The sequence below is a fragment of the Coenobita brevimanus genome, chromosome 107, assembly GCF_032717465.1.
Source record: "Coenobita brevimanus isolate Jiangsu-jjx chromosome 107, ASM3271746v2, whole genome shotgun sequence".
NCBI classification, from domain to species: domain Eukaryota; kingdom Metazoa; phylum Arthropoda; class Malacostraca; order Decapoda; family Coenobitidae; genus Coenobita; species Coenobita brevimanus.
In genome coordinates this window covers 7,228,300-7,255,193 of record NC_137060.1, presented here as the reverse complement: position 1 = coordinate 7,255,193, position 26,894 = coordinate 7,228,300, and positions in this window count along the sequence as shown.

Genomic DNA, 26,894 nt, shown 5'->3' with positions numbered 1-26,894 from the left:
TAAGACGTTCTGTCCCTGGGTGGATGCCGCAGCTGCTTCGCCCCACCCAGGGTACAGGGCTTATCAGCGCGCCATAAAGGTGAGTATATGCACAAAATTCTTCCATCACAAAAGTCCTCCATTTATTTACTGAATACTTGCATTTAAATTTCACCGTGAGAGTTGGCCTGCGTGTGTAGTGTTTATTTTTTAGCGTACTTTGCGCTAAAATTTCGGCATTTCATATATATTTTCCACGGTGAGCTCGTTAGGGTCTGAGAGAGAGAGAGAGAGAGAGAGAGAGAGAGAACTGGGGGAGAGAGAGAGAGAGAGAGAGAGAGAGAGAAAGAGAGGGAGGGAGGGAGGGAGGGATGGGAGGGAGATTTAGACATATCGAGAGCAAGTTAGAGATAAACAGGCAGAGAGAGAGAGAGAGAGAGAGAGAGAGAGAGAGAGAGAGAGAGAGAGATCCTGGTAGGTCAGAATGCTGTGCTGTTAGTTTCACTCATTCTCGTGCTTCCCCTCCTCCTTCCTCCCCTCCCCCTCGTAACTCGGGTCATTTTCACCATAACCATTACCATAACTACTGGTATTACCCCTCCACCAGCCTCACCAACACCATCACGTGGTATTAGATAGTGTAGCATCATCTGGTATATGTAGTATGTGGTATAGTGCGGTAGGTAGTGTGTGGTGTGAGGTGATATGATGTGGTATGGGGTACGAGGTTTGATGTATGTGGTGTGATGATGTCTGATGTGGTAGGTAATGTATGGTGTGATGTATGTGGTTTGATTTGGTATACGGTGTGGTGTGATGTATGAAGTATGTGATGTGCTGTGAGGTATGTGGTGTGATGTGATATGAAGTGTGTGGTGTGATGTGGCATGATGCGGTATGCTGAGTCTGGTATATTTTTTGTGTGATGTGGTATATGATCTACTGAATGTATTATGTCGTAAAATGCACATGATTTGATGTGGTATGAGGTAAGAGGTATGTGGTATTATGTAGTATGATGTGGTATGGAGTAAGAGGTATGTGGTATTATGTAGTATGATTCATGTTTTTCGATGTGTTATGGAGTATGTGGTATTATGTGGTATGATGCGTGTGTGGTGTTTAGTATGTGGTATTATGTGGTATGATACGTGCTTCGATGTGGTATGGGGTATGTGGTATGTGGTATTATGCGTGTGTTTCGATGTGATACGTAGTATGTGGTATTTTGTGGTATGAATGTTTCTCGATGTGGTGTGGAGTATGTGGTATGTGGTATTATGTGGTATGGAGTATGTGGTATGTGGTATTATGTAGTATGATGAATGTGTTTCGATGTGGTATGTGGTATGTAATGCACGTGTTTCGATGTTGTATGGGGTATGTGATCTATTCTATGTAGTATGTGGCATGATGCATATTATTCGATGTGGTATTGCATATGTGGTAGCCTATGCGATATAATATGTGGTATGATACATGTGGTTTGAGGTGGTGTGGGGTGTGTGATCTATTGTATGTGGCATGTGGTATGATGAACATAATTTGATGTGATATGGAGTATGTGGTATGTGGCAATATGTTGTTTATTGTATATGTTATGTGACCACCCCATTTCCCCAGACGTAAAATCTGCAACACCTTTCACCTGTTATGTTGCGAATTAACCTACCAGGCTGTAATGTGATATTATGTGAGTATGTGTGTATGCTGGTATGTTGTGATGTGACCATATCTTCTTGGTTCTGATGTGTATGTGGTGTGATGTTATGATGTTGCAGTATGTGATGTAAGAATCTGAGTGCTATGTAATATATGTGAATGAATATGTGAGGCAGTATGTGAAAGGCTATGCGGTATGTGGCATGTAGTGTGTTGTACGGGATATAACGTATGTGACATGTGATATATCCATAAATGTTGTGGCCACACCTTCCCCACGCCCCTGAGACTGATGTGGTATGATGTGGTATGGGGTATGGTGTGGTAGGCCCATATGATGTGTGGTATGAAAGTGGATATGTGCTGTTATGATATGATGTGAAAGGTTATGTGGTATGATGTGGTATGAGAAATGGTATGCGAGAATATGTGGTATGTGGTAAGAGCTGGGAAGTTATGTGGCATGATATGGCATGGGAAATGGTATGCAAGGCTATGTGGTATGTGTAGGATCTGAAGCACAGTGTAGTATGGTATGGTATGGTTTGAGGTATGGTGTATGATACTAGGTGACATGTGGTAACATCTGAGGGGTTAGGTGGTATGATGTGGTATGGGGTATGGTTTGTGAGACTTTTTGGCATATGGTATGTGGTAAGATCTAAAAGACTATGTGGTATGATGTACAATGAAGTTTGATAAGCGAGACTCATGGTATGTGGTGACAAGGTTTTAGAGGCTATCTGGTCTCTGGTATGATGTGGTATGTGGTGTGAAGAGGTATAAGGCATATAGATCTACACAGTATGTTGTGGGATGGTGTGATATCATGTGGTCTGTGATATGTCCCTTGATGATGTGACCTGGTAGTGATCTGGTATGTGGTATGACTTAGTAGGAATATGCGCAATGTGAAAGGGCATGGCAAACTTACGTGATGAGACGCAGTTTGGGGCTTAATGTGAAATTATTTGGTACCGGTATATTGTGGTAGTCCTATGTGGTATGTAGCATGCTGAGACGTGTTATGTGATGTGATATGATACTGTATTCCTGTGCTACATGGCATACTGTCGAATGATTGTCCTATTATGTGGTATGTTGTGAAATAATGTTTTATGGTCTGACAGGCCTATGTGGTATGACGTGTCAGGGTATGTAGTACTTAATATAATGCAGTAATGTAGGACGTATGAGGTAGTAAGCGGTATGGTGTTTGTGGTATGACGTGACGTAGAATAATGTGGTATGGTGTTTGTGGTATGGCGTGACGTGGAATAATGTGGTATGGTGTTTGTGGTAGGCTATAATGTAATACTGTATTTTGTGAAATAATGTGGTTTATGATATGCAGAAAGATGTGGTAAGCCTATGTGGTATAATGTGATATGTGAAACAATGTGGTATGTCAGTATTATCTGTGGTATGATGTGGTAGGACTGTGTGAGTGTATGGTGTTTGCGTTATGACGATGCTGTGGAATAATGTGGTGTGTCTACAGTATATGATACGAGTATGTGGTATGATACGGTATGCCTTTGTGTCATGATGCTGTATGAGGTAGGATGTGAGACTAGCATGAGGAAGGAAATGGCAGTAATCATGTGGCCAGTGACCCTCAGTATGTGTTTACCAAGCCAAATCACCACACCGCCTCCCTCAGTTATGTGTCCACTGAACGTTATTACAGTATCTCACGCTGAACCCACTGCCAAATTTTCTTCATCACTTCTCTTCTATGTTGCTGCCCACGATTCATCTTTACAGCGTCTCTCATACTGTATATTCAGTGTACCCGCCAAGCAAGATCATACAAGTATCATCACCAAACCACCACCGTTCCTCCCTCAGTCACATGCCCTCGAAACATTATCATCTCCCACTAACCATACTGGCAAATTTTCCTTTTGATTTAACTTCTTTACATCGATGAAGTTCTGTACCTTATTTTTACATCTTTCATATCTTCATATTAACACCAAACAAGGGCACACTAGTATCACCAACCATCTCACTGCCTCCCTCAGTTACTTGCCCTATGTTCGTTATCATCTCACGCTGAAGTCAGCCACCAAACTCTTCTCTTGATCAAATCCCTAAGGTGTTGCCTACGGTTCATCTTAACAGTGTCTTTCATAGCTTACTCTAATACCAAACAAAACCACTCTACGTGTTTAACTTGGCCTAAAATTACCATCACTCCATCTTGATTACCGAGTTATAGCAAGAGATTAATACTAGAGTATGATCCTAGTCACGAAAAAGTTCTATGGAAAGGATGTAGAGGTACAGTACTGTCTTACTCCGCCACTGAGGTACGTGACACATGCTGTAAAAGGAAAAAATCTCGGCCAGGTTAAGGTAAAAGAACTATAGTATTACCAGCCACTTAACTGCTTCCCTATTCATGTATCTCGTGAACTTTATTACCTCATGCCCAGCCCAACCACCCTATTTGCCACTTGCAAATTTTGAGCTACAAGGAGGGCTGAAAATACTGATAGTGATAGTTTTCGTGGTTTTTAGCACAAATTGTGATTAAGACAGAAAGATATCGTGTGAAACTACCTTTGACATTCATCAGAGTACTTGCTGAACAAAGTTATGCTCCGATTTTGCCGTAAATAAGGAAGTTACAATATCGAAGTCCGTCCATCTTTTCACAGTTTCTGAGAGATTGCTTTTTATTTTCCTTATTTATGGCTGAATCAGAGTATAACACGTGTTCAGCAAGTACTTCATATTACGTGATTGTTCTTTTCATACGATATTCATGTTTTAGAGACGATTTGCCCTGATATTATAAAACCTTTCAGTGTCGATATTTTCAACTTCTCTGTAGCCCAAATCTCGTTAGTGGCCAATTCTCCTGTTCATTTATCTCCATTACTGTGATGTCGCCTACGGTTTATCGTTACAGAGTCATTCATATCATATTCTATTTTCCGTTAAGCAAGCTCACACAATGGTCTTTTCACTTTAACTTGGTCCATACTGCCATCCTTTTCCGGGTTATTTCAACTAGCGCCATGAAAGAAAAATAAATTTCTATGGCTTTTCATCCTCTCCATAGCACTTCATAACTATCTCAGTATTACAGTGTTAATCTGCTATTACAGCTCGGCATTCAAAAGGGAGAGATGGCAGTATTTGACTAAGAGTAAAAATGAGTACAGTATTACCTGCAGCCACACTGTCTACCTCCACAATGTGTCCACTGAATGGTATTGTCTTACACTAAACCCACCACCACCAAATTCCCCTCTCGATCTAACACCTTTTATCATGACATCGGTACTGGAGAGGGAAGCCTTCATGTGATGGCACCAGTATAACCAGATCGATCATTTGCATGGCTATATAAAGGTCCTTCAACTACTTCCCTGTCCCACCAAAAGGACTGTCAAGCCTACAGTCCACCGGGTACAAGTTTCAGGTGAACCTGAGGCTACTACTACTACTGCTACTGCTACTACTACTACTACTACTACCACCATCATGATGTCGCCTTCTATATTCCATCCTTACAACTTATTTCATACAGGGTATCCCGCGATATTTGTCAGAAACTTAAGGTGATTCTGAGGCTAATTTTAAGTAAAAATGCTACAGATACTGATGAACTAATGTCAGAATGTGTGTCACTCTTCATTTACCTGTAGTCATCAGTATGGTTGAGAACTGGATCTATATTGTTATGATACTTTTTTCTTTCTTTTAAAATTAGCTCCAGAATTATCTCTCAGATATTATTTATTTTTTTTTATTTTTTATTTCACGGGACACACTGTAGTTCATTCTTTCTATATTCTTTTCATGTTAACTAGGCCCAGATTTTTGCAGCTTGTTTCACGTAGTTCATTGACAGAATAAGATGAAACATCCTTTCCAGAGCGATTCTTTGTGACCAGCGATATATCTAGTGCTGCAGTTCAGAATTTAAGACGGAAAGATGTCAGTGTCGGCCCCAGTTAACGTGAAAAAGAGTACATGTACTGATAAGACACCAACTTCCATCACATTATTTATCTGCGAATTGGCTACGTTTGAGTTTTGGGCTCCAAGAAAGTAACAGGTATCGACATTAATCATTTCGTACTATTAGCACAAATCGCGATTAAATTACAAAAACATCTTGCGAAAATAGGCGTCTCTCTCTCTCTCTCTCTCTCTCTCTCTCTCTCTCTCTCTCTCTCTCTCTCTCTCTCTCTCATGAAGAATAAAGAAAGGAAAATAAGGGATATAACTCTAAGGAAAAAATTGTAATAGCTGTAATCCACGTTCATCTGAAACCTGAAACGATTGGACTGCTTGAGGTTGACTGTAGCCGTCATTATGTCTTTAAATAAATATATATGTAAATGCTGTTGTACTATACAGGTTAAATCTACGAGTTTTGTTATATCATTGCCGGAAAACACACACACACACACACACACACACACACACACACACACACACACACACACACACACACACACACACACACACACACACACACAGAAACCAGTGACCCAGACTGACCTAGATCCAGCAGCATCAGACACACAGCATTGCTGAATTATGCCATATCTTATTTAAATGACTTGTATATTCTATGTTCACTTTAACAAGGTAACATATATTCTCTGTCCATGTTGAATTACTGAGCTGTAACAAGAGATTAGCATTAGAGCATAGTGTATGTCAGGAAGACCTGAAATGAAGGGATGTAGCACCGTAATATTATTTTATTCTGCTCTCCGTATGTATATAAAAGAAAATATTTGTGTTTTTGTCTGTCTGTCTCTTCTTCTGTCTGCCTGTCTGTCGTTTATGGAAATCGAGTGCAATGCATAAAGAACACTGTAAACAGCTCTGACAGGTGTAACTTTTATGATGAATTTAGATGTGTACATTCCGGTTGCTAAAATATTGTGAAACTGCTGAATTTCAAACAGATGAATTTTCCTAATATCTCTATTGGTCCAAACTGGATCTACATGCATCTGATGATTTTCTGGAGAGTTGGAGTGGAGCTGGCAGGGCGAGCAGGAACTTACGTGTAAATTTTATAGTTGGGGTTAGAGGTCATATTTCAAATTAATTGATGAATCATATTCTCTCTCTCTCTCTCTCTCTCTCTCTCTCTCTCTCTCTCTCTCTCTCTCTCTCTCTCTCTCTCTCTCTCTCAAGTTCGTCTCTGTCTGTCCTCTATGGAAGTCAAGAAGGATGCATATCTAATATACTATAGCAGTAGCCGTGTGTGTGTGTGTGTGTGTATGTGTGTGTGTGTGTGTGTGTGTGTGTGTGTGTGTGTGTGTGTGTGTTTTGGGCAGCCGAAACAACACATTCAAATCGCACCAAAATTGGCAAAAAAATCGCAAAAAAATCGCTGATGGAAAAAAAAACTTGGTCCCATTACGATTGAAAAACTTTTACTATATTTAATAAGCGATCACATTTTGACCAAAAAACGCCACTCCCGGCGCCAGGCATATGATCTCCGTAGAATTTCTTGCCCAGAGGTAGAACTAAAATAAACTGTAGCAGTAGCCGTGTGTCTGTGTGTGTACTTCGGACTTGCGTTCGGACAACTTGGGTTTCATTCCCGAAGCTGCAAATAACACGATCAATTGGTTAGCTGCAAAATATCCAAGTGACAGCGTTACAGTAGAACAGCACATGAACGAGAGAGCCCTCCGCAGGAGCAAGTGCGAGGGGCCCGAAGGGCCCGCAAGCACTTGTGGATCTCTATAAGCAGCTCTAACAGGTGTAACTTTTTATGACGAATTTTAATGTGTGCATTACAGTTGCTAAAGTGCCCATCATGATGGCCAAGATTAAAACTAATTAGAAATAATCAAGTCAACATGGTGGCTAATTACAGTAAAGTTTTTTACTTATGCAATCATATCATTACGGTGTTAGCTACAACGAGCCAGATGGGTGGACAGTGTGATGGGTTGGGCAGGGCAAGTGGGGTGAGTGAGCAGGATTGAGTGGAAGGTGAGGTGAGTGAGCAGGGTTGAATGGATGGGTGGGTTTATGCAGGGTCAGGGTGGGTGGGAGTGGTGGGGCAGCCTGGGTGAGTGTATGGGGGGACATTATGGGTGGGTGCGTGGGTGGGCAGGATGAGTGGAAAAGTGGGTGGGTGGATGGGAGGGGTAGGAGGATGGATCGGTAGGGTAGTTTGGTGGGGAGTGGAAATTGTTGGTGAATGGGTGGGTAGTGAGAAAATAGGTCCATCGTAGGAACAGGTCCATGAGAAATATATCGCTGGGGAAATGGGCCTGAGATGGAACATAGCTTCAGTGGGTAAAATGGGACCCCAGTGGTCTTCTTCCACAGGGGGAGTGGCCATCCAAGGTCTCAGGAAATCCCGGTATTCACGATCATAGAGTCTTATGGAAAGGGCATAGGGTCATAGTACTGTGTTATTATACCTCTGAGTTAAGGGAAAGGACTGACTGATCTTCATAAGGTGAATATAGAGTATAGTACATTTCTGAATAAGAAACTTCAACTTCTGAACAATAATCCTTACTAAATACAAGGTGGCCTGCAAACTGTCCTCCACTAGAAACTCACGTGATGGTATATCATGTGTTGCTGGGACGACTTTGTTTGCTCGTGTAGGCCTGGGTGTGACAGTAGGTGTTGGAAGATAATAAGTGACGAAAGATAGACGTTGACAACATTGACTGAGCCGTCCCCACAGTATTGGAAAAATCACCCCGTAAAGTTGAAGTGGAGCATTATGTATGGACCATCTTGGATTGTTCAAATGGCTGGTACAGACAATTTCACCTCTTCTGCTTCTCACTTTCGCTTTCCTAAGATAAATGAGACATCATGTTTTTCTCTCCATAGATGATTCTGTCATGTATGAAGCATCAGGGAGGAAGTGACGGACATGCCCAAAGTACGACGTAGATGAAGTGGCATAGTAGGTGAAATTTGGCCTTCAAGACTGGAACAGTATGTGAAATTTTGCCCTCAAAAATGGAAGCGCACGTGAAATTTGCTCTCATTAGTGGAAAAGTAGGTGAAACTTTACCCTCATCAGTGAAACAGTAGGTGAAATTGTGTCCTCAGCAGTGGAATAGTAGGTGAAATTTTACCCTGCACCGCACCAAACACCAAATATTACATGCGGTGGCAGTGTTTGGCTTGTTTCATGGGCTTTTAGCAAAATGTTTATCCAATAATGTATTCATGAATCTATAATGAGTGGACATGTTACCCGGGGGCACAATACATATAAACATTGGCCACGGGATGTTCATCGCGCATACCACACAGAGAATTGCGTCGTGATGAATTTAGAGCTTGTCCTGTGATATATTAAACACACACACACACACACACACACACACACACACACACACACACACACACACACACACACACACACACACACACACACACACACACACACACACACACACACACACACACACACACACACACACACACACACACACACACACACACACACACACACACACACACACACACACACACACACACACACACACACACACACACACACACACACACACACACACACACACACACACACACACACACGGCATACAGGGAACTCCATAAATAACTCTCCTCTTCCTCCAGGCAATTTCTCGTGTGTTGCAAGGACGGCTCTGTCAGCTTAATCAAAGTCTATCTTGAATCACTTATTTATTTCTTATTCCCACTGCCATGCCCACGCCCACACCAGCAGACTAAACCTTCCCCACAAGACACAAAATACCTCCAGCTGAGTTTCTATTGGAGTGCTATTAGTGAACCACCCTGTGTATTTTGCTACCTACTGATTACTTTATTCAGCTTACGGGAGACTACAGCCAGGATGGAGTGGGGGTAGATATGCTAAGTCTTCTCCAGGGTGGAATAAAAGTCATTTGCTGATAAAGCCTACTAGCTGAACATTGCCACACTAATGTCTCGAAAATGAAATATCTACGATCCATGCCATGTTCAGTCAATTTGGTGTGTGTGTGTGTGTGTGTGTGTGTGTGTGTGTGTGTGTGTGTGTGTGTGTGTGTGTGTGTGTGTGTGTGTGTGTGTGTGTGTGTGTGTGTGTGTGTGTGTGTGTGTGTGTGTGTGTGTATTTGTGTGTGCTAATCTTAGGTTTTTCATCCACTCTGTTAACCATATGATCCTTTCACTGGATGATATATGTCAGTCCTTTAGCATAAGAGTTTTCCTCTCTCTCTGTCTCTCTCTCTCTCTTTCTCTCTCTCTCTCTTTAGCAAAAAATTCAAATATTTGGGTGTTGCGGACGAGGAAGACAGGGGTGGGGTTGAAGGTCGGTTTTTGGCTGGCTGTGACGTACTTATAATATCTCAGAGGGATTCCCGTCTGATTGAATTTGACGTTATTTGAGTCACAGTGAGCTTGGGGTTGACCTGAGTGTGTTATCCACCACGACAAGGACACACCGTCAGCTTGAGAAGAATATTTTCACGCCTTAATCATCCAAATCAGGTCATACTTGCGGCTTGTACAGCACGGACGAACAGATGGATGGGTAGACAACTCTGTTTTTGACTCGGCCTTGTCTACTTTGTTTTCGGAAATACTGGAAAATTCGTCACCTGATTGAAGAGGTTAACACTATCATGCCCTGCACAATTCTCACATTCTGTTCCATCTTACATCAATCACTTATTTATTTATTTTAGCCGAGAGTTAAGCATAAGAATCTAAGAGTGAAAATTCTTTTATTTAATTTAAATTATTGTTTATACCTTCAGACGAGCATATTCAGCTTAGGAATGGCTTTAGAGTTGAGAAATTTAGATTTAGTGTTCAGTAACCAATTAATTTTTCTTTGTATCATCCTACCTGCCTCCCTGTCTACCTCTGTCTATCTGCCTACATGCCTGCATACCTTCCTACCTACCTTTTTTTTTTTTTTTTTTTTTTTTTTGTGTCCGACTCTGGGCAAAGGCTTCAGGGCCTATATCTCGGGGGCAGTAGCCTATCCCAAGGCCCAGTAGTCCTCCTACACCTCCACATGTCACCACTTCGGCGCTAACACCCACCGTCCATATTGAATACATGCTAGGGCTGTCTCATACAGGACTGGTGTATTGGTATTAGCAGGGGTACTTTTATGACATGTCGGCGGGTCATCTGGTAGATCAGGAAAGTCTGCTTCTATGAAATCCAAATCCTTAAACTGTTCCCTGCCCCAGCCGGGATTCGAACCTGGGTCCATCAGGACTGCAGGCCGCCTCTCTACCGATTCAGCCACCGCCTCCCCTACCTATTTATCCATCTGTCAACCTATCTATTTGCCTATATATGTTTATCTTTCTATACACCCATGTATCAGTCTACATCAGTATCTATATACGGTATCTGTCTATATCTATCTCTATCTATCTTAATATAGAAACATAGATTACACACAAGTGCTCGTGGGCCCCTCGCACTTGCTTCTGTGGAGGGCTGTCGCGTTTATGTACTGTTCTAGTCTACCGTTGTCACTTGGATTTTTTGCAACTAACCAATTTGCTTCGGGAATGGAACCCAAGTTGTCCGAACACAAGTCCGAAATACATACACAGACACACAGCTACTACTATAGAATATTTTAGTTGTACCTATGGACAAAAATTCTACGAAGACCCTATGCCGGGCGTCGGGAACAGCGTTTTTTGGTCAAAATGTGATCGCTCATTAAATATAGTTAAATTTTCAATCGTGATGGGACCAAGTTTTTTCTCATCACCGAATTTTTTGCGATGTTTGTGCCAGTTTTGGTGCAATTTGAATGTGTAGCTTCGGCTGCCCAAAATACAGACACACACACACACACACACACACACACACACACACACACGCGCGCGGCCACTGCTATAGTATATTAGATATACACTAAGCACTGGATGTTTATCTTCTTACCTCAAAGATCTATTTATTTGGTGATGAAATTAATCCTCTTATATTCAGCACAACTATCAATTATAATATTCAATTCTGGACGACACCGGATCATTTTAATTTCCTGAGAGTGACCTATAGGAGTTTGAGGGTAAATTCCTGCACTCTCAACCTCTCTCTTGGTCGGAACAAGTCTAGTGCTATATTCCAGCTGACGCCAGACGATTTTATTCAGCTGAGAGTAGATAATAGGAGTCTAAAAATGCCAATACTGTCTTTATTGCTGTCTTCATTAGGTTTCACGTTTTGGTAAAGAAAAATAAAACTATGATTATTAATACAGCCAGCAGAAGACGATTTTATTAAATTGTGAGTGGGTTATAGGAGCCCGAGATTCGCTTTCCCTGTAATGACGTCTTTATTTTCTTTTTCTTTCTTTCTTCTTACTTCCAGACGATTTTACTTATCTGATTAACTGATTTGGTTAAATAATGCCTTTTTTTTTTTTTTTTTTTCCAGCGCCCTGCTTGGTTGGGATAAATCTTGTCAGTGTGTGTGTGTTTCTACTTGTGTCTGTTCGTCTGTCTGTCTGTAACTGTTTGTCCGTCTGTCAGTTTGTGTCTGTCTGTCCGTCTGTCAGTCTATGTCTTTCTGTCCGTCTGTCTGTCTGTATCTGTCAGTCCTTCTGTTTGTATCTAACTGTCCGCCTTTCTGCCTGCATCTGTCTGTCTGTCTGTCCTGCCTGTCCGTCTGTCTGCCTGTATCTGTCTGTGCGTCTCTCCGTCTGTCTGTCTATATCTGTCTACGTCTGTCTGTTTGTCTGTCAGTCTGTCTGTTTATTTGTCTATCTGTCAGTCTGCTTGCATGTCTGTATCTATGTGTCTATGTATGTCTGTTCGTGTGTCTGACTGAATGTCTGTCTGCCTGTCGCTAAATGCCAGTCTGTCTGTCTTTCTGTTTGTATCTGTCTGTGTCCATTTGTCTGTTTGTATCTGTCTGTGTCCATCTGCCTGTCTGTGCGCCTGTCTGTCTGTATCTTCCGTCTGTCTCTCTGTCTGTATGTCTGCATTTGTCTGTAAATCTGTTTGCCTGTCTGTCTCTATATCTCTGTTTGTCTTTATATCTGTCTGTCCGCCTGTCTGTGTCTGTAATCTGTCTGTATCTGTTTGTCTGCATGTCTGTATTTGTCTGTCTGTCTGTCTGCCTGTCTGTATCTGCCTGTCTGTCTGTCTTTGTCTGGCTGTTCACGAGATAGATGTGTAAAACTAATACATCATTGTGCTGCAAGGCTCAAAGGTAATATAATGAATTCGGTGCTTGGGAAACGCGCTGGGTGGATTATGCTATTGTTATTTCACCTTAAGCTGGCCCTGATTTTCGTTGTTTTGCAGCTAATCTCGCATAATAATAATAATAATAATAATAATAATAATAATAATAATGATAATAGTAATAATAATAATAATAATAATAATAATGATAATAGTAATAATAATAATTATAATAATAATAATAATGATAATAATAATAATAATAATAATAATAATAATAATAAACTAGAAGCGTTGCCTGTTGCTGGAGCCACAATTAGGTCTTCCGTCGAGAACAAAGTTACTGAAGTATTGTGAGTTGGATTTACGAAGCTGACGTTTATTTTATGGTTCCTGTTAAGGTATGAGAGTTAGGCAAGGCAACTTTTGCTCACCATGAATCAACTAATTTTCGACGATTAGAAAGATTTTACGTGTCAGATGCAACGTTGTTCAACATGTCTTAAATTCTCAACGGTTAACGAGTTATTCAGCAAAATATTTTAGGGACGGTAGCTCCCTAACATAAGAGGTCTGCCCCTTTTTCTTGATATCAAACAAGAGAACTCATAAAACAGCACAACTTTTGTTCAATATCTTATAACAAAATGTTTACAAGTTAAAAGATATAAACAGAATGGTTCGAAAAAAATTAACGTTTGTGCCCCTCCATATTTCAGGGCCAGGCGAGCTCTTGTGGATCAGCAACGATGGCTAGACTAGCTAAATCTCGAATCTCTTTGCAATAGCTCTTTTCGTTTCTGAGTTTGTGCGTGCATAGTGGCGTTTTTTTTTTTTTTTTTCGAAAAAATGACGTTTTCTCAAAATTTGAAGTAGATTGTTGGAATATGAAAAATGCGTTAGAAGAGTCTACTAGCGTTGTATCTTTTCTGAGAATTTGAACGAAATCAAACATGAAACGTTTGAACTATTAACGTTCAATAAAAGGGGAAGGAGAAAAATAATTATAATAAGAAACGGTAGAAAAACAACAATGTCTTTTGTTGGAGAGGGAAGACCTTAATAATAATAGTAATGGTAATAATAATAATAATAATAATAATATTAATAATAATAATAATAATAATAATAATAATAATAATATTCATGGCAGTAGTAGTACTAGTAGTAGTAGTAGTAGTAGTAGTTGTTGTAGTAGCAGTGGTAATAATAGTAGTAGTAGTAATAATAGTAGTAGTGGCAATAGTAGTTGTAGTAAAAATGAAATTGCTACTACTACTACTACTACTACTACTACTAATGATGATGATAATAATAATACTAATAATAATAATAATAATAATAATAATAATAATAATACTGTAATAATAACTAATAATAATTATATTAACGACTATAAAAAAAATTGTACAGTTTCTTCTGCATTCAGATAAAGCATGGAAACTGCATACCCAATCCTGCGATATGTATGCCGATTTCTTTAAAATCCACGTGTTTTCAATCCCCTAGTTTTTATCATTTTTATTTTTGGGAAGTGGGCTGTCCCTGCAAGAATAATTGGGGGGTCACGTTCCCCAAATATCTCATTATGGATAAGAGTCCACTGTACAATATGTACAATATCTGCCCTTTTATTGCTATTTTTGACAATATTAAAATTGGTGAAGGGGGCTGACCCCCCTAAAATTCATGGTTGGAAAATTGTATGTGGTAGGCGACTTTTGTATTAAGCAGATGGACTCATCTGGGGAGTTTTATTGAAACCTTTCTCCAATTTCTGATATCTTTTATCTTTGGGAGATGGCTGAACCTTCGAGAATCACTGGGAGAGCTCATGCTGCCCAAGTATCGCACTGCGGATGAGAATCCATTGTACAACAAATAGCAAAATATCAAAGCATTATCTGCCCCTCTTTCACCACTTTTGAGAATTTTTACTTTGGTGAGGGGGGCTGATCCCTTTAAACACACACACACACACACACACACACACACACACACACACACACACACACACACACACACACACACACACACACACACACACACACACACACACACACACACACACACACACACACACACACACACACACACACACACACACACACACACACACACACACACACACACACACACACACACACACACACACACACACACACACACACACACACACACACACACACACACACACACACACACACACACACACACACACACACACACACACACACACACACACACACACACACACACACACACACACACACACACACACACACACACACACACACACACACACACACACACACACACACACACACACACACACACACACACACACACACACACACACACACACACACACACACACACACACACACACACACACACACACACACACACACACACACACACACAGCCTGAGTATAGTGCAACGAAATAGGACACTTTTCCGAAAACGATACCATCCTGCTTCACGGGATTGATAATGATAAATTGTGGTGGTGCTGCTGCTGCTTTGTTGTTGCTGTTGTTGCTGTTGTTTACGAAAATGATGAAAAGCGATGTATGTAAAAAAAAAACAAAAGTATGCCTCGTTGGGGAAAGCATACCATATTCACCTGATTGCGAGAAAGATGAAAATATACATGGTAATCATCATTATAATTACAACAACAACAACAACAAGTATAATAATCATCATCATCATCATCATCATCATCATCATCATCATCATCCAATCCTACGTTGCCCCATAAGGAGCGTAGAAGCCCGGGGCTGGGGAGTTGGTCCTGACATTTAAGATGAGAGTGACCAGCCTCACGCATCCCTGGGCGGTATTACGTGAGCAATAAACCCCAAACAACCCATGGATATAAACCTTCACCGGCTCAATCCGATTGGAGCGCAATAATTACTTACTAGACCACCAGGCGCCAATATTTGGTTATATGGTTAACACCCAGCGTAGTAAATGGTGTCTGGTGTACAGGAAACCATTTGGCTTGTCAATCAGTGTAGAGTCACCCACAGGCAGAAGGAAGAGGAAAGAATGAAGGAAAGAAGAACAAAAGAGGGAGTGTAAAGTCACCCGTAGGCAGAAGGACGAGGAAAGAATGAAGGAAAGAAAGTGAGAAGGGGATGGAAGGAAAGAAGGATTGAGAAGAAAGGGCAGACACCCGAGAACAGCACTACATCGAGTGAGTGGATGGTGAGCGCCTCCACCTGTTATTATTATTTTTATTTTTATTATTATTATTATTATTATTGTTATAACTTTGCAGAGTTAAAACACATTCTGGTCTGCTCTACAGCAACTAGCTCATAATTAACGCCTGACCAGAGAGAGAGAGAGAGAGAGAGAGAGAGAGAGAGAGAACTGCAGTCAGGTCACTCATGTTATGTTGTTTATCGCGGATTTTGAATTAGGTTATTATTTTTCAGTGCATAGCCTGGCCTAAGTATGGTGTAAGTGACATCTGGTAGAATTATCCAAATTACCTTACAGTAATGATAACGGCAACGGTAATGGTGCCAGGAAGAAATGATAATGGGGAAACGTGAGTTGGTGATTGGAAATACCATGTGTGAGAAAAAAGATATTAAGTGTACATGGGTGAGACAGGAGTGTGGAAGGGTTGTTGATAGAACATTGAAGAACTAATTGGTTGTGTCCAGGAATGTAAGAGGAAGATCGCTGGATGTGAGAGTTTTGAGAGAAGGTAGAGGTATGTCTGACCACTACCTGCTGGAGGGAAAGTTGAGAGTAGGTATGGGGTGGGTGAGAGCTTGGAGAGTTGGGAGTGGCATGGAGGTTTTGAAAGTGAGTTGAACAAAAGAGAGAGAATGATAGATTATCAGGAGAAGCTGAAAGATGAGTGGAATGCAGTAAAAGATCAGGAAAATGGCAGTGTGGAGGAGGAATGGCAGTTTTTGAGTGCTCTGGTGGGGTATGCAGAAGAGGTGTGTGGTGAGAGACGAGTGGGTGGTGGTGTAAGAAAGGGACGTGAATGGTGGTGTAAGGAAGTAAATATGGTTGTTGCTGAGAGGAGCCATGCATATGAAGTTTGGCTGCAGATGAAGGATGAGGTGTCATTTGTGCGGTATGAGGAAAAGAGGAATATGGCAAGAAGGTCTGTGTGTGACACTAAAGTGGCAGCAGATGGGAGGTTGATTGACTGAGAATTTTCAACAGAATAAGAAAATGTTTTGGAAGGAGGTGAAGAGGATGTGAAAGGGAAAGTCTGGGAAGGAAGAATGAGTAAAAGGAGAGGATGGAAGGATGTTAACTGAGATGGATGCAGTAAAGAAGTGATGAGCAGAATATTCTGAAAGATCGTTAAATGTAGAGGAGGAAAGGGAGGCTGAGATTATGGCACATGGAAGGAAGCAGGGAATAAAAGTATTGGGAGAGTTGAATGATTCTTTGATCACGATGAAGGAAGTACAGCAGGCAGTAAAGAAGATGGAGGCAGGGGAAACTCCAAGTATGGATGGGCGTGTTGTGGAATGTTTGAAAGGTGGTGGACCGACTACTATTGAGTGGTTAGTAAGATTGCTGAATGTGAGTTTTGTGAGCGGTATGGTGCCGATTGACTAAGCAGGTGCGTGTGTGGTTCTGCTGTATAAAGGTAACGGTGATAAGCATGAATGTACTAGTTTTAGCTGAAAGTTGGAGAAGATACAGAGGGAATGACTGGTGAGGAGCAGTGTTGTTTTAGGAGAGGGAGGGTATGCGTGGATCCGATGTTTGCTGTAAGACAACTGTATAAAAAGTATGTAGCGAAAGGTCAGGATATGTTTTGGACGTTCTTGGATTTTGAGAAAGCATATAATACAGTTGATAGGGAGGCTTTGTGGACTGATTTGAGATTGTATGGACCAAGTAGTTGGTTGTAAAAAGGATTGAAAAGTTTTTATGTAAATAGCAGAGCGAGTGTAAGAGTGGGAAATACTGTGATTGATTGATTTCCCGTGAAAGTGATGTTGCGGCAGGGATGTTTGATGTTGCCTTGGCTGTTTAATATTTATATGGATGGTGTTGTAAGGAAGGTGAATGCGAGAGTGTTAGGTAGAGGTTTCAGTCTGGTGAATGCTGAGGGTAGGGAGTGGAATCTGAGCCAGCTGCTGTTTGCAGATGATACTGCTCTGGTGGCTGATTCGGAGAGATTGAGACAGCTGGTAGAGGAGTTTGGAAGGGTGTGTGAATGGAGGAAATTGAGAGTGAATGAGAATAAGAGTAAAGTGATGAAGTGTACAAGGATTGTAGAAGGTAGGAGGACGAATGTTGTTTTGAATGGTGAATTGCTTGAGGAGGTAGAGTGTTTTAAGTATTTAGGGTCACATGTTGCTGTGAATGGAAGAATAGATGTAGAGGAGAAGTTTAGAATGAATGAAGAAGGAAAGGTGCTGAGAGGAATGATAAAAGTGTTTAGTTGTGGTTCACTTAGAATGGATGTAAAGAGAAGGCTGTATGAGGGAGTAGTGGTACCGACTGCATTATATAGGGCTGAAACTTGGAACATAGGAGTAGCAGAGAGAAAGAGACTGAATGTAAAGAAGATGAGGTGTCTGAGAAGTACGTGTGCAGTAACGAGTATAGATCGAGTGAGAAATGATGAAGTATGAAGGACTGGAACTGTGCAAGAGATGCCTGATCGAGTTGAGCAGAGAGTGTTGCGGTGGCTTGTGCATATGGAGAGAATAGATGAAGAGCGAATGGTGAACAAGATAACGATCTGATGTGAGAGGTATAAGGCTGAGAGGAAGACCATGAATAGGATAGATGGATAGTGTGATGAGAGCGTTAGATGCAAGAGGGATGTCTGTAGGGCAAGGAAGAGTGGCTGCGCTTAATAGGGATGAATGGAGAGAAATTGTGAATGCAGAAAAGGTGACGCGGCCCCGACAGGATGTTCTCCCGTATCTGGTCTGATCAACTGATTGGTTCAGGTGCCAGGAAGAGGATGGGTACATTATGATGTGGCAGGGGCAAACCAGCTCTGCAATGGGCCCTGCTGTGGATGTCGCTGGACTGCACTACGCAGTTGACCCTCGTACGGTGTGGAGCGGTGAAGATCGGTCTCCTCCTCTTAGAGGCTAAGATACGAGTAAATGTGCGTGTGTGTGGATGAGTAACTTGGTGAACATATCGTCCTGTTTCTGCTACCTCCCTAGGGGAAAAGCCTAGGTGTATGTACCGGTATGTATGTGTAATAATGGTAGTGTTTGTTCGTCATATAAGATGTATTTTATTGTTACATTTTCGTTATAGATATTACAGTAAATCTACATTTAACGTCGTACTGAATGGTTAAGAATAACGAAAGTATTAGGTAAACTAGACGTCATCTTACGATAGGATCTCACCACCCACATAGCCGGAAAGTTTTTCCGTGGCACATAATTTTGCACTTCCATTTTTTATTTGACGTAAAGTCAGGATGTAAAACACACACAAACCAAGCCAGCCAGCCAACCTCACAACCGAAAACACCAATCCTCTCGCTTCGCGACGCTGGTGGTATACGAGCGGAGTGGCAATGTTTTCAGTTGTGAGGCTGGCTGACTGGCTTTGTTTGTGTGTGGGTAAACAAGATATTTCATGAAGGGCTTGAGGTATCAACATGAACTTTCAGGGTATCAAGATGTGACCAGAATCTTGGACGAATTCGAAAATCGGCACACGGGGTCAAGGTCACTAAAGGTCAACTAGTTGACCTTTGGCAGCCATTTTGGTGACCTGGACCATTATCTCGAGTGCCCATTATCGAACTCGTCCAAGATTTTGCCCATATCTCGCTACCCTGAAAGTTTCATGTTGATAACTCAAGCCGTTCATGAGATATCTTATTTACCCATACACAAACAAAGCCAGCCAGCCAACCTCACAATTAAAAGGAAAACATTACCACTCCGCTTTTTTCGCAACGCCGATGTTAACCACTCTGCTTGCCTCACAACGCGGGTGGTAATATTTTTCCGAATCGATACAGTGAGCTATGAGCCGCTCAATAAGTCTTTGAAACAAACAGCGAGACTAAGAGCAGCTCACTAGGTTTTTAAAGCGGCAGAGAGAATATAAGCAGCTCACTGGGTTTTTGAAGCCAAGAGCGAGATGTGAACGCCTCAGTGAACTGACGCAGACAGGTTAAACTATTCGCCTCACCAACCACACATAAACATTTCAGCTCGCTCTGATTGCGCTGCACCCAATCCACTTGGCTTCCTTGCCAGTCTTTACCAAATAATCGTATCATTGACATTGCTCTTCTCCATCATTTATTGATTTGTATATTCTCACTGAAAAAACATTACTGCCTATAATATATCCTGAAGTCGAACATAATTTACATTGCCTCTTCCACGATATATTCATTTATTTATCCTCACTGGATATAATATACTCACTACAGTGGTATAACTTGAACATGCATAACTGTAATACTTTCTCCATGCACTGTCATAAAGACTCCATATGATTGATTATTTAAAACTATCATACAATTCATTCTTTCATGCCATGTATTATTTTCAGTTTGTACAGATACACAAAATCTGTGTTGGTTGCATTTTACCTGTGGCTTGTGGCCGGATAAATCTAAGTCTCATATTTACGACACATTATCGTATTTTTACCTGTGATGATTATTTGATACTTAGTTTTTTCTATCACCTTGTTATTATGTGTAACCTTTTTTTTTTTTTTTTTACCAGACTCATTTGAACAAAATTGGGTAAAAATTATTCCCACTGTTCACGATAAATCCCTGTATAGATTTTGCATTGACTTGGTCCAGATTTACGTCCATTTGCAGCATATTGCATGTAGTTCAGCGGCAGAAAAAGAAAATGCTGTGGCTCTACATACTTTCCATAACAACTCTTTGTGATTAGCACCTTCTTGTAGTGGAAATCTATTTTGACTTATCATGCAAGACGGAGAGATTGCAATATTAAGTCGATAGACTAGAATGGGTAAAGTGTGAAGTAAGGTTGAGGGTATTAGGGGGTATGCGGTATATGATAAGTGATAGGATTTATGGTGAGGTATGTGTAGAATGAGGCATGGTGTATGGCAGGATATGGAATGCAGCATGATATGGAATGATTATGTGGTGTAAAGTATGATGATGTATGTTTAACACGTGGTGTGGTAAGGTAAGATGTGGTATGATATGATATAAGGTATGGTATGTGGTACTATTATAGTATGGAATGATGTATGGTGAGTTGTGTGTAGCAGGTGGTATGAGGAGGCAAGACGTGCTGTGGTATGATGTGCTGAGGTGCTGAGACACATGTGCAAGCCCATGGTATTATGTATATTGTGTTTGGTATAGTAAGGAATGTGATGATTAATACGTATGCTTTGTGTGGTATGATGTGGTGTGAGTCAAGGTATAATAAAGTACTGTATGTGTGCTGTGTGGTATATCTGGTGTTATTATGGTCCTGTGGCTCATCTGAACGTGAACCCAGTGAGCTGCAGGCTGTAATTTCCCTTCTGGAGCTCACCGTCTTCCTATTGGGTCCCCTGATTATTTCTGTGGCACAGCGTGAAGCCTCCCCCAAGTACAGTATATTGGCTACGTGGTATTAGGCAAAACTGAAGTGATATGTGGTATAATGTGGTGTGATGATGTACGCTAGGTGGTATGATGGTGTAAATTTGTGATAGAGTAGGCTAGGTGGTGTGATGGTGTAGATGTGTGTTGGTGTAGGTTACCTGGTGTGATGGTATAGGCTAGGTTGTGCGGTCTGTAAATTTGTGATGGTGTTGGCTAGGTGGTGCTATGGTGCAGGCTAGTTGTTTGACGGTGTAAATGTGTTATGGTGAAGGCTAGGTGGTATGAGAGTGTAGGTAGTTATGTGATGGTGAAGATGGTGTGATGGTGTAGGCTAGTTGTGGTATGGTGTAGGTGATGTGATGGTATAGGTTCGGTAGTGTGATGGAGTAGACTTGCTGTATGGTGTAGGTGGTGTGATGGTATAGGCTAGGTGGTGTGATGATGTAGACTAGTTGTGATGATGTACGGTAGGTGATGTGATGGTATAGCATAGGTGGTGTGATGGCGTAGGTGGTGAGTTCTTGCAAACTAAGTGGTGTGACGATGTAGGCTAGGTGGTGTGTTATCGGATACGAGTATGTGGTGTGGCGATGTAGGCTGGGTGGTGTGATGTAGGATAGAATATGTGGTATAGTGCAGCGTGTGGTGTGCAGTGATATGTGATATGTTTGTGGTGTGATGTATGTGGTATGATGTAGTATGTGATCTATAGCAGTATCACATGTATATACTGACTCATGTATCCGTATATCCATGCCTGTCTTTAAGTATATCCATGCAGCCATTACCCATGAATCTGTTTATTCATCCGTCTTTCCGTGGATATATCTCTATCTCTGTCTATGTATCTATCTATCTAACTAACTAACTAACCATCTATCTACCTATCTATCTATCTGTCTATCTATCTATCTATCTACCTATCTATATTAATGCATTCATATAGCTTTCAGTCTCTCTGCGCATCCATCGGTCTTCTTGTCTCTGTTCATCAATCCACAGCAGTATTACGTCCCATCATCACCAAACACTGACTCCTGCAGCAACAATATCGGTATACCCGTAATTCTTTCACATTATCCTGGCTTAGATTTTCGTCCCATTGCGCCTCATTTCACGTAGATTAGTTGCAGGAAATGGCGATACTACAGCTCTACATCCTTTTCATGGCACTTCTTCGTGATCAGCAACATATTCTAGTGTTAATCCGTTGCTATAACTCGTCATTCAAGATAGAGACAGGGCAATTATAGGCCAACTTAGAGACAGAGAGAGAGAGAGAGAGAGAGAGAGAGAGAGAGAGAGAGAGAGGAAAAAAAAATACTACTCCATATCTTATCAGCATATTTTAGTGCTAAACTATAGTTATAGCTCAGCATTTAAGATGAAGACAGGGGAGTTATAGGCCAAATTAAGGCGAAAATCAAGAAGGAGAGTGTGCAATTTTAGGCCAAGTTAAAGTGAAAGGAGTTTAACCCGAAATGAGCATTGCAAACAACCAGACTGCTCTCCACAACACACCCGGTATATTTAGCATTCTTACCCTGGTCACGGCTTGCAATATCACTCACCCAAAACTGCGCCAGACTCATTAGCATTCACGCCAGGTACACAGGTAAACCATTATTAAAAGTTGCTCGTGCTCGGCCAATATATAATTGCTCGTCGGCTCGGTTGTTGGTTGCGGACAAAAGACTGCCATTTTGAACTTTAATTTTTGCTTTCGTCAATAACTTTGGCGGTAAAACATTGGTCCCTCTCCTCTTTTTTTTCAGCCTCGTGTGGGATGAGTTGCTTTGCGCCGAATACGAGAATAAATATTGTTTCACTGACGGAACAGTTTAGCAGAAACTTCATGGGTCTGAGGGAAAAAAATAGAGAAATATTACTATAACCATAAATGCAGCTCTATATCACACTAATGAAGGTAGTAAATTGTACTTTCCACTGAACAACCCTTAACTATGTACTTGCTCTTTCTAATATTGATTTAACCCTCCCCTCTCTCTCTCTCTCTCTCTCTCTCTCTTGCAGTAAGCTCTGTGTCAGATCAACACTATCATCTAACCATTGACTTAAAGGTAATTGTATAGGGAGCAAGTCATGGTTCATATGGAATCTCAGTCTTTATTACACAAAAGGAAATATCTATCTGTCCATCTATTGCCAGACGCCTCAATCCCGTTCGGGGTGGCCACAAACAAATCGCCTCCACGTCGCCCTGTCCCCCACCATTACACTGCCCCGCTCCCAACTCACACCCCCCCTCTCTCATATACCTCTCCACCCCATCCCTCCATCTCATCCTCGGCCTCCCCCTCGCTCTCCCCCCCTCTACCTCACTCACACACTCTCTTTGTCAGTCTTTCACCCTTCATCCTCTCCACATGGCCAAACCACCTCAGTGTGTTCCTCATAACGCTTCCTATCACATCCACATCCACATAACAACGCTATTTTATATCCTCATTTGTCAGCCTGTCTCTCCATGTGACTCCACAGGCTCCTCTAAAATAACTAATTTCCACTGCTCTCACTCTTGACTTGTGTCCTTCCAACAACGTCCAAGCTTCACTTACATACATTAGAGTTGGTATCACAGTACTGTCATGTAGTAATTTTTTCACTTCCATGCTCACTTCCCTGTTTCTTATCACTGCTTTCAAGGAACAAGCAACCTTTCTTCCCTGCTGTACCCTTTTAAGCACTTCACCCTCCAAACCTCCATCCTTACTCTTCACACTACCCAAGTACTTAAACGTACTCACATTTTCCAGTTCCTCACCATCCAACCTCTCTGTACATTCACTGACTTCACCTCTCTCAAAGACCATCACTTTGCTCTTCCCTACATTCACCTTTAGATTCCGTTTCTTACACACTCTCCCAAACTCATCCACCAAGCCTTGCAGCTCCCCTTCGTCTTCACTCAACGACACAGTATCATCTGCAAACAACAGTACAGGGAATTTAAAGGAAATATTCTCGAGCTAATTCCACCAATATGGATTTGTGTTCCTTTGGTGCAGACAGAGGCACAAGTATCTTCCCAAAGTTTGACGAATACATAGCGGAAAAATCGAACCATCTGAAGCACGTACTAGTTGAGATAGGGTGTTCACTGTATATCGCCAGTTGTTAATTTTCTTCAGACGGAACTGGGAAGATAATTGATTCTTTAGCTGTAGTTGGAGAGATTTTTATACCCCTTCTGCTACGTTCAACCGAGAAGTGGCAGCAGTGTGGTATTCATGAGCGAGGAATATAAAGTGAAGAATGGTTCGTGGAGAGAGCGCTTCGAATCATCCTTGCATTCATTATTTGGCACAAGTACATGAGAAAGGATTCTAGAGTTCAGTTTTGTGTATAATCCGCTTGGAACCATTCTTTCATTCACTGAACACAAGTATATGAATTACTGTCTTAGAGATATACGGGGTGGCTAATATATAACGTTCCACATTCACTCCGCCTGGCGATTTCTCGTGCGTTGTGGAAACGCTAAGGGTTATCAGTATCTACCTTGCATCATAGCTATTTTCCCTCTACCACTGCCACAACTAAACCCACACTACCGCAATACATAAGACAGTACGACGTGTTTCAAGTGGGGCGCTATTTACGGACCCCCTGTATTTCATTAAACAATGCACACACACATAGTAGGACATACCCACCAAACGTTGGCCCATATCGCCATGCCATGCTCTAGGTTAGTAATATTGTTAAGATTATGAAAGTGATTATTATTATTTCCCAGTGTATAAAGAACTTATATTAGTGATTTGATGTAACTGTTAGACTTAGTTGTTACGTTTTTATAAATGTCATGGTATGGAAGTTAAAATCACTGCTTGCATGGAAACATCAGAGAAAGCATCTTTATTTACGAACATTTTCCCAGGGTTTATCACAGCTGCAGTAATTTTCAGCACTAACGGGCAAGATTTATATTTCTGGTAAGTCTCGGATAATAAGTGAGGTACAGTCATGAGCAAAAGTTCGCCAACACTTCTCTCTCATTAACTGTTTTCATGTGACAGCAATATGAATCACAAAGAAAGAGTTTGAGGAGGATGGATAATATATGTCGTTAGGGAAGGAATGAGAAATATGGACAACAGAACACAATGACGGTAGAGGATTGTAGGCATACCTTAACTCTGTGCTATACAAAACAAGGATTCATAACTGATTAAGCTATTTGGTCTCATATATGTTATAGATTTTAAAACTACAAAGAGCCTACAGACAAAAGAAGTGAAACCGCAGTTGCTAGCAGTCTATGCACACAGCACGGGACGCTCAAGAGCATAAAATAGATTAAATAACGTAATCGGACTTAAGGATTTAATTTTATAAGTAATCCATCCTGATCTATGTCTCTCCTAAGCTAAATATAAATCCTTTGTGGTTGGCAAAATTAGAACATGAAAGTATTGTCATCACACTGAAAAATATATCCGTGTATTTTGGGAGGGGCTTTGTTCACTGGCAAAATTAATGCTTCAGCTGAATTAAAGTGTAGAGCATGTTCAACCAAAAATTTTATAAACGCTGGTCAGATGATTAGACAAGCGATCTGTTGTCCGAAATGATGACAGTTGGATCCCAGGTTGGAGCGAAGAATAGTTTCATATTCAGAATGTCATTAAAACAGGCTTTACGGCAGATCCATGAGACCCAGTGAGAGTTCTTAAAATGCACTCGCGCTAATATCGTTACACCAATCCTGTATGAGAAAGCGTCATGCTGTTTTTACTCTATCTTGGCCTAAAATTGCCTTCTCTCAAACCTGAATGCTGATTTGCAACAAGAAATTAACGTAAAATATAATGCTAGTTACCAAGACGTGCTATGGGAAAGGTGAACCGCTTCAAGATCGTCTTGTTTCGTCACTGAGCTTCGTGAAATACCTGCAAAAAGATGAGATCTGGTCCAGGTTAAGGTGAAAAAAAGTATAGACTATGTTCAATACGGACGGTGGATATTTACATCCAGGTGGTGACCCATGGAGGTGTGCAACCGGTAAAGGCTCTTGGTCTCATGGAATAGACTGTCATGTCTAATCCCAAAGTCGGACATATAAGGTAACATTATTTACATATAGTGTGCATAAATAACAAATTGCCATTGGTTATAGTTTAGTTGGTAGAGGGAGCCTTCTTGCCTTGCCATCCTTGTCTTCTACTCATAGTTAGATATAGTTATGATCTCTACAACACACAACCTCGAAAAGACCACCACTTCTGTTGCTGTATATCCTTGTTTGTGCTCCTTTTTACTTTGTCAGATTCATAGCCAAGGAAACTCTTTAGTTATATGTCAGCGGAACTAATTCATGCAGGAAAATAGTGGCAAATGTTGAAATGCTTATCATACGGTTTTTTTGTTAGGCTGAATAAAATTACCAGCAACAGAACAAGCATTGCATTACCGTCATGAAGCATATCGCATGAACCAACACTGTCAGGGCAGTAAATAATTTATGCACCTGGCTCTGAATATGGCC